This window comes from Spinacia oleracea, chromosome 3 (assembly GCF_020520425.1).
Source record: "Spinacia oleracea cultivar Varoflay chromosome 3, BTI_SOV_V1, whole genome shotgun sequence".
In the NCBI taxonomy this organism is placed as follows: Eukaryota; Viridiplantae; Streptophyta; class Magnoliopsida; order Caryophyllales; family Amaranthaceae; genus Spinacia; species Spinacia oleracea.
Window position 1 is genome coordinate 52729911 of NC_079489.1, and position 8701 is coordinate 52738611.

Here is an 8701-nt window from a genome sequence, read left to right on the forward strand (position 1 = left end):
TTGTTCATTTATAAGTGATTGACTGTATATTTATAGTGTAACGCCCCGACCTCAAATTCAATTATTAAAGCATAATTAGCAGCGGAATGAACCTAATTGGTCGGGACATTACCTGCCGTAACTTCCTTTTCGGAAATTACAAGGCAAACATCGATCATAAGCCTTTAAATACTCCAAAATATATATAATAATCCTTTATATTATCAAAATAAAAGTGCATAACTTACTAAAAGTCTTTAATTAAAACTATTAAAACTTTAAGCATAACTAGGTGAATATTATTAACGTGAAATTCCTCGCCACTACTCGTGTCCATCGTCCCCATCGGTACCTAAAACAGAAAACAAAAACGGTGAGCCGAAGACTCAGTAACGAACTATTCTAGCAGCGTAAATTCATTTCAATTCATTTTATTTAATAACACAGGGAGAATAGAATGGTTAAAACATTTAATAAAACATCATATTTAATTCAATCATAAACTTTGCAATTTAACATGCTAGTTGTGGGCAAGTACGAACCGTGAAGGAATTCTCCACTGGGCCTGGGCCCATAAGAGCCTGGGCTCATCATCGTAACATGGGGCCTGGGCCCTGAGCCTGGGCTCATAAACCATGGGAGCCTGGGCTCGTGATCCATGGGTGGACAGGTGTCCGTGGTGCATGCATGACCGATAGATAGGAAGATGGTAGTTTATATACCGCCAGACAAACCAGGTCTTTCACTTTCATTTATCATGTTTTATGTATTTTTACCAAGCCTTGGCTTGTATTTCAGTTGAAATAACATAATTCATTTTATATCATAAATCATCATTTAGATCCTGGGATCCATAAAACATCATTTCATTCAACGCATCATATAAACATCATTTTATGAGAAAACTCAATAAAATCATATTATAAAGAATAATTCAAACAGATCATAATTCATTCCCACAATCCATAAAACATGTCAAACATTTAATTCATAAATTCAATCATAACGTCATATTTTCATAATACATTTATAAGGGGATTGCGGGTACTAGCAATAGTCGTTACCTCACTTCCACGACTTTGCTAAGGATTTTCGTTGGTTCGTTCGTCCTGAGCTCCGAGTCCAATTTCTTTCATAATAATAAATTACTGAATTAGTACTAGATCGATAAATAATTTAAAATCAATATTTTATAAATCATAAATTTTATAAGTAATAAATTTATAAATAAAGAATTTTAATAAAATTATAATTTCGAAATTTAACGAAAATGTTATTCTTAATCGAATTTTCAATCGAAATACATATATATTTTATTAATCGATTTTTCATGTAAATAATATTTAAATTCCATTTTGATAAATAAAAACTAGAATCTTTATTCTCATAAAATTGATAATAAAATCTGAAAATAATAAATAATTTATTAGTAATTATATTAGATTATCGAAACTATTTATTAAAACGTAAATATTATAGAAATTCTGAAAATAATAAACAATTTTTATTAGTAATTATGTATTTTGTAAAAATTATTAAACCATAAGTATTGACAAATTAAAAATCTAAAAATTCAGATTTAGCCTTACCAAAGGCCCAAATGGAATTTGGCCCAATTGTATGAGGGTTTGAGGAGAATAAAAACAAGGCAAAAAAGAATCTGATTTTTATTTGTTTTGGTTTTGGTTGAGGCACGAGCAAAACAGAGAAGGAAGGGAGGAGAGGAAGCACGACACAGGGGAGGAGAGGAAGGAAGGGTGGTGGCTGGGCTGGCTTCTCCGGGGATTTCGACGTTGATGGTTACGGTGGTTGGCCGGCGGTGGAACGGTGAGAGGAGGTGGTGCGTTGTGCGAAAAAAGGGAGATTTGTGTGGTGTTTTGCGGTGGTTCTGGGAGGAGTAGAGGGGGTGGCTCGTTGGTGAAAGTTGGCGGCGGGGTTAGTGTGCGGGTTGGTGATGTTGGTCGTCGGTGGAGTGTGGTAGGGGTGGTGCGGGGCGGCAGGGAAAGAAGAAAACAGGGGAGGGGGACAGGGGATTGGGGCAGGGGACGCGAGAGGAGGAGAGAGCAGGGGAGGGGATACGGTGAGGTGGTGGTGTTTGGTGGTTAGGTGGTGTTGGATGGTGGTGAAAATGGTGGTGCACGGTGGTGGCTGCGGTGGTGGCAGACAGTAATTGATGATGGTGGGTTTGAATCACAGAAAATTGAGATTGAAATTGAAATTGTGCTTGGTTTGTTGTTGAAATTCCATCCAAAAATTCTGATTATGTACATGAGAAGTGTGATGAACAAGCTAGGAATTGTGCTTGGGGTCCAAGTATCTGCACTTGGACTGAATTATGGGAAGGAAGGAAGTTTTTGACTTCCTAGTTTGAGCGTGGGGAGCAAGGAAATAAAGTAGAAAATGATTTTTCCTTTTTTTTTTTAAATAAATTCACAATTTTGGCAAAAATTCAGAAATTGTTTGTAATTTTCAGAAATTGCTAAAAATAGAAATGTTTATTTAAAATAATTTCTTAAAAATTATCGTTAACGAAAAAAAATAAATAATTTCAGTTTATAAATTTATCGTTGAAAATAAATCGTAAAAACGATTAAAATAACGAATTTCGATTATTCGTAATTATTTAAAACAAAATTATGTTAATAAATATTTTTAATTTTAATAAATCGAATTTAAAATTTCGGGGTATTACATCCTTACCCCTTTAGAAAAAGTTTCATCCTCGAAACTGGAGCTCAGTAGAACTAGCCATTCGTAGAAATCATACAATTCATACTTATTCGTTCTATTAGCTATACAAACATGGCAGAATAACATTATAACGTAATCATTCAAATAACATATTAAAATTCATACATCTTATCGTTTCTAAACGAATAACGGGGGATATTTCGATCTCATTTGCGCTTCGACTTCCCATGTAGCTTCAGATGTCAAGTGATTGGCCCACAACACTTTAACCATTGGAATTACTTTGCTTCTAAGTCGTTTCTCTCTTCGTTCTAGAATTTCAATTGGTTTCTCCTTGTAAGTCAAATCATTTCGCAATAACAAGGGTTCGTGCGTAATCACATGGCTAGGATCAGGAACATATTTTCTTAACATCGACACGTGGAACACATTATGCACCTTTTCCAAGTCGGTTGGTAAAGCTAGTCGATATGCTACTGCACCTACTCTTTCTAGTATCTCATATGGCCCGATGTATCTTGGGCTCAACTTCCCTGTTTGACCAAATCTCATTATTCCTTTCGTTGGCGAAATTTTCAAGAACACGTGATCTCCAACCTCAAACTCTAGTGGTCTTCTTCGTTGGTCCGCATAACTCTTTTACCTACTTTGTGCTGCCATCATTCTTGATTGGATTAAACGAATCTTGTCAGTAGTTTCTTGAATCAATTCTGGTCCTATAACACGTGCCTCATCGATATCACTCCAACATAATGGTGTTCGACATTTCCTTCCATAAAGTGCTTCGTAAGGTGCCATACCAATGGTGGCCTGATAACTGTTGTTGTACGAAAATTCAACCATAGGTAGAAACTTTTCCCAGGTTCCTTGGAAATCTAAAACACATGCTCTCAACATATCCTCAACAATTTGATTAGTGCGTTCTGTTTGTCCATCAGTCGTTGGATGAAATGCAGTACTGAAGTTAAGTTTCGTCCCAAGAGCTCTCTGCAATTCTTTCCAATATGTTGATTGATACCTCGTATCACGATCAGAAACAATCGAACTAGGCACTCCATGCAATCGCACAATAGTGTTCACATATAGTTCAGCAAGTTGATCTAAACTCGAATTGCTCTTCATTGCTAAGAAATGCGCTGACTTTTTTAATCGATCAACAATGACCCAAATAGCATTCATTCCCTTGGTTGATCTTGGTAAACCTATGATAAAATCCATTGAAACTGAATCCCATTTCCACTCTGGCACATCCAGAGGTTGTAACAAACCTGCTGGTCTTTGATGCTCGATCTTGATTCTCTGACATGTCAAACATTTAGCCACATATTCTGCCACTTCTTGCTTCATGTTGCTCCACCAATACACTTGCCTTAAATCCTTATACATCTTATTTCTTCCAGGGTGAATCGAGTATGGTGAACTATGAGCTTCTTCTACGATTCTCTTTTTCAACTTCTCATCATTAGGCACACATAATCTTCCCTGAAACCTTAACGTGCCATCCTCTTGAATGACAAAACCAGGTGACTTCCCATTTTCCACTTCACTCCTTATTCTTTCTAATTGTGAGTCCTTACATTGCGCTTCCTTAATCTCATCAATCAAAGTTGGCTTCATTACCAACACATTCAAGCAAGCATCTCCTTTGATAAACTCAATTTCCATCTTTTGTAGATCATCTCGGTTGACCCGGGAAAAAGTTAGGATAGAATTTAAGTGAGACTTCCGACTTAATGCATCTGCAACAACGTTAGCCTTTCCGGGATGGTATTGAATATCAAGGTCATAATCTTTAAGAAGTTCTAACCACCTACGTTGCCTCATGTTGAGTTCTTTTTGGGTGAAAATATACTTAAGACTCTTATGGTCGGTGAAAATTTGACACGAAACTCCATACAAATAATGTCTCCAAATTTTGAGGGCAAAAACAACAGCTGCAAGTTCGAGGTCATGGGTAGGGTAATTTTGTTCATGAATTTTGGGTTGGCGTGAAGCATAAGCTATAACTTTTCCGTTTTGCATCAAGACACATCCTAACCCATTCTTGGAAGCATCACTATAGATTACAAATCCGTCAGTTCCAGAGGGAAGGGTAAGACTAGGGGCAGTGGTGAGACGTTTCTTAAGTTCTTGAAATGTACATTCACAATCATCATTCCACACAAATTTGGTATTCTTTCTAACTAATCGGGTTATGGGTAAGGCAACCTTAGAAAAATCTTGAACGAATCTTCGATAGTATCCAGCTAAACCCATAAAACTCCGTACTTCGGGTACATTAGTTGGTCTAGACCATTCCACAATTGCTTTTATTTTCTCAGGATCAACAGATACACCTTCCTCAGAGATAATATGACCTAAAAATGATATTTCCTTAAGCCAGAATTCACATTTCGACAACTTAGCATATAACTGGTTTTTAATCAACATATCTAACACTTTTCTCAGATGCTCCTCATGTTCCTCATTACTCTTAGAATATACCAAAATATCATCAATGAAAACAACTACAAACTTATCAAGGTATGGTTTAAAAATACGGTTCATCAAATCCATAAATACAGCTGGCGCATTGGTTAATCCAAAAGGCATCACAACAAACTCATAGTGACCATATCTGGTTCTAAAGGCTGTCTTTGGAATATCCTCAGGTTTAATTCGAAGTTGATGGTAACCTGACCTCAAATCAATCTTAGAAAACACTTTTGCACCTCGAAGTTGGTCAAACAAATCATCAATACGGGGTAAAGGATACTTATTCTTAATGGTAATCTTGTTTAACTCTCTATAATCTATGCATAACCTCATAGTTCCGTCCTTTTTCTTCACAAACAAGACAGGGGCTCCCCAAGGTGAAACACTAGGTCGAATATATCCTTTTTCAAGTAACTCATCTAATTGTTTCTTTAATTCTTGTAACTCAGCTGGTGCCATTCTATATGGTGCCTTAGAAATGGGGTGGATCCTGGAGTTAATTCAATGCTGAAATCTAGTTCTCTTGGTGGGGGCATACTAGGTATTTCTTCTGGAAAAACATGTGGGTACTCACAAACAACAGGTATGTCGGTAATGGAAGGTCCAGAGGTATTTAAGTCAATAACACTACACAGATAACCAGATAAACCACTCTCAATCATTTTACGTGCTCTCAAAGCATGGACAATTTGAATCGTTGGTTTTCTTACTAACTTATGGAATGAAACTCTATCTCCATCTGGCGTTATAAGGTTCACACTTTGCCTCGAACAATTTAGGTTAGCTTCATACTTAGTCAACCAATTCATTCCCAAGATTACATCAAATTCAGATAGGTCAAAAGCTATTAAGTCTGCTCGAAACTCAACTTTCTCTATTACAATAGGGCAATCCTTATACATGGTTCTACATTTCACAATTTCTCCACTAGGAAGGGAAACACTCATAGCATGAAAGTCACAACATGGTTTCAAATTTAAATATTTTGCAAACAATGGAGAAATAAAGGAATGTGAAGCTCCAGAATCAAAAAGAACATGGGCTAGTAAAGAATGGATAGAGAAGGTACCGGTGATAACATTATCATTCTCATCTGCCTCATCCTGTCTCATCACAAAAACTCTTCCAGCTGGCGGTGGTCGGGGTGGGTTGCGGCTTGAACCTCCTGTGTTGTTGTTGTTCCGACCACGATCGTTGTTAGTTGAAACTGGTCCTCTCGTGGTTGGGGTTACCTGCTTCGGACAATCTCTGATGTAATGATCATGGCTCCCACATCGAAAACAAGTGTTCGATCCTACACGGCATTCACTCTCGATGTGGCCTCTTCTCCCACACTTGGCACATTCTTGTGTCCTATTATTCTGGTTTCCACGATAACCTTGTCCTTTGTTTCCAACATCGTTCCTGCTTTGATTTCCCTGATAGCCTTGGTTATGCTTCTTTGCTCCTCCTTGACTCTGGTTTTCATTTCTCCTTTTATACCCAACATTCTTAGCTTCTCGAAGCAGTACCACTCTCTCTACATTAGCTGCAATATCAACCATATCCTGGTATGAAGTAAACCTCTGAGTGGACAACCTATCCTGGTACTTAAGGTGCAGACCTCGCTCGAAACGGTTCATCCTGGACTGCTCTGTCGACACCAGGTCTGGTGCAAACCTTGACAACTCCATGAACTTATTTGCGTATTTCAACACGCTCATTGTTCCTTGTTGCAAGTGTAGAAATTCATCTTCTTTTTGTTTCCTCAAGGATGGTGGATAAAACTTGTCTCTCATTAACTTCTGTAGTTTGTTCCAACCAAATCCAGGCCCATTCTTTAATTCCTTGTTAACTTTCCACCATAATCCTGCTTGACCCGTCAAGTAAAACACTGCGAAATCAACTCTCCATTTCTCAGGGCATTGCAGGGTTTCAAACAACTGATCAATGCGACTTATCCAATCCTCGAACTCAACTGGATCGGGCTTGCCATCATAGGATGGTGGGTTGAGTGACGAAAAGTTCTTGAACATCGTTGCGCTCTCGTTCCCACTAACATCTTTCTTTTTCCGAGAATCATGGACTAATTCGGCCAACATTGCACTCACATTTTCCAATCGTTCCATCCTTTCCTCATGGCCATTAACATGGACATACTCCTCGTGAGTAATGGCGTTATCATCGTGAACATGATGCTCGTTGCGAGCTCCGTTGGTAACATCGTTGATAGCATCAATGGTCGACATTCTGCATAACATATCTTATCAGATTGAAGCGAAATAATAATATAAAATAAACCCTTTGATCCCATTCCTACACTCACACTCATATTCATTTTAACTTAGCAGGATTTTAGAAAATTATTTTTTAACTCATTCCTTAAAATTCTTTACTTAAAGCCTAATGAATTCTATTCGTGCGAAAACCCGTAAGGTTTAGCACTTATGGTCCAGAACCTTTGCTCTTGATACCAAACTGTAACGCCCCGACCTCTAATTCAATTATTAAAGCATAATTAGCAGCGGAATGAACCTAATTGGTCGGGACATTACCTGCCGTAACTTCCTTTTCGGAAATTACAAGGCAAACATCGATCATAAGCCTTTAAATACTCCAAAATATATATAATAATCCTTTATATTATCAAAATAAAAGTGCATAACTAGGTGAATATTATTAACGTGAAATTCCTCGCCACTACTCGTGTCCATCGTCCCCATCGGTACCTAAAACAGAAAACAAAAACGGTGAGCCGAAGACTCAGTAACGAACTATTCTAGCAGCGTAAATTCATTTCAATTCATTTTATTTAATAACACAGGGAGAATAGAATGGTTAAAACATTTAATAAAACATCATATTTAATTCAATCATAAACTTTGAAATTTAACATGCTAGTTGTGGGCAAGTACGAACCGTGAAGGAATTCTCCACTGGGCCTGGGCCCGTAAGAGCCTGGGCTCATCATCGTAACATGGGGCCTGGGCCCTGAGCCTGGGCTCATAAACCATGGGAGCCTGGGCTCGTGATCCATGGGTGGACAGGTGTCCGTGGTGCATGCATGACCGATAGATAGGAAGATGGTAGTTTATATACCGCAAGCCAAACCAGGTCTTTCACTTTCATTTATCATGTTTTATGTATTTTTACCAAGCCTTGGCTTGTATTTCAGTTGAAATAACATAACTCATTTTATATCATAAATCATCATTTAGATCCTGGGATCCATAAAACATCATTTCATTCAACGCATCATATAAACATCATTTTATGAGAAAACTCAATCAAATCATATTATAAAGAATAATTCAAACAGATCATAATTCATTCCCACAATCCATAAAGCACGTCAAACATTTAATTCATAAATTCAATCATAACGTCATATTTTCATAATACATTTATAAGGGGATTGCGGGTACTAGCAATAGCCGTTACCTCACTTCCACGACTTTGCTAAGGATTTTCTTTGGTTCGTTCGTCCTGAGCTACGAGTCCAATTTCTTTCATAATAATAAATTACTGAATTAGTACTAGATCGATAAATAATTTAAAATTAATATTTTATAAATCA